Below are 729 nucleotides of genomic sequence, written 5' to 3'. Positions count from 1 at the left end.
CGCCTGCGTCCTGTATGGTGCCGGTGTCGATGGCTGTGGCGCGACCGTTGTAGCCTTCGGAGCAGAGGTAGCAGGCACTGGTGTGGTGTAGGGACTTGGCGTCGTCGTCTTCGGAGCTACCGTCGTTGCCATCGGTACGGCGGTGGTCGTCGGTACAATCGTAGGTGGCACTGGTGTTCCATAAGCTGCCGGCGTCGACGGCGTCGGAGCAACTGTCGAGGACTTCGGGGCCGATGTCGTCGCCTTCGGTGCACTGGTAGTAGACACTGGCGTACCGTACGGGGTCATCGTTGTTGGCTCGGGAGCCAGTGTCGATGTCTTAGGGATTGCTGTAGTGGTCTTGGGAGTATCTGTCGGTGCAACAGTCGATAGTTTGGGAGCCAGTGTCGTTGCCGGCACGGGCGTTCCATACGGAGCAACGGTTGTGGTCTTGGGGGCTGCTGTCGTCGCCGTGGGAGCAACCGTTGTCGCCACGGGAGCCGCCGTTGTCGCCACGGGAGCCGCCGTTGTCGCCACGGGAGCCGCCGTTGTCGCCACAGGAGCCGCCGTTGTAGCCTTCGGTGCATTCGTCGCCGGCACGGGCGTCCCATACGGAGCAATGGTTGTAGTCTTGGGAGCTGCTGTCGTCGCCGCGGGAGCAACGGTTGCGGTCTTGGGAGCTGCTGTCGTCGCCACGGGAGCCGCCGTTGTAGCCTTCGGTGCATTCGTCGCCGGCACGGGCGTTCCATA

The sequence above is a fragment of the Saprolegnia diclina genome (genome assembly GCF_000281045.1).
Source record: "Saprolegnia diclina VS20 unplaced genomic scaffold supercont1.59, whole genome shotgun sequence".
Taxonomy (NCBI): Eukaryota; Oomycota; class Saprolegniomycetes; order Saprolegniales; family Saprolegniaceae; genus Saprolegnia; species Saprolegnia diclina.
Note: the sequence above shows the minus strand (reverse complement) of the source record.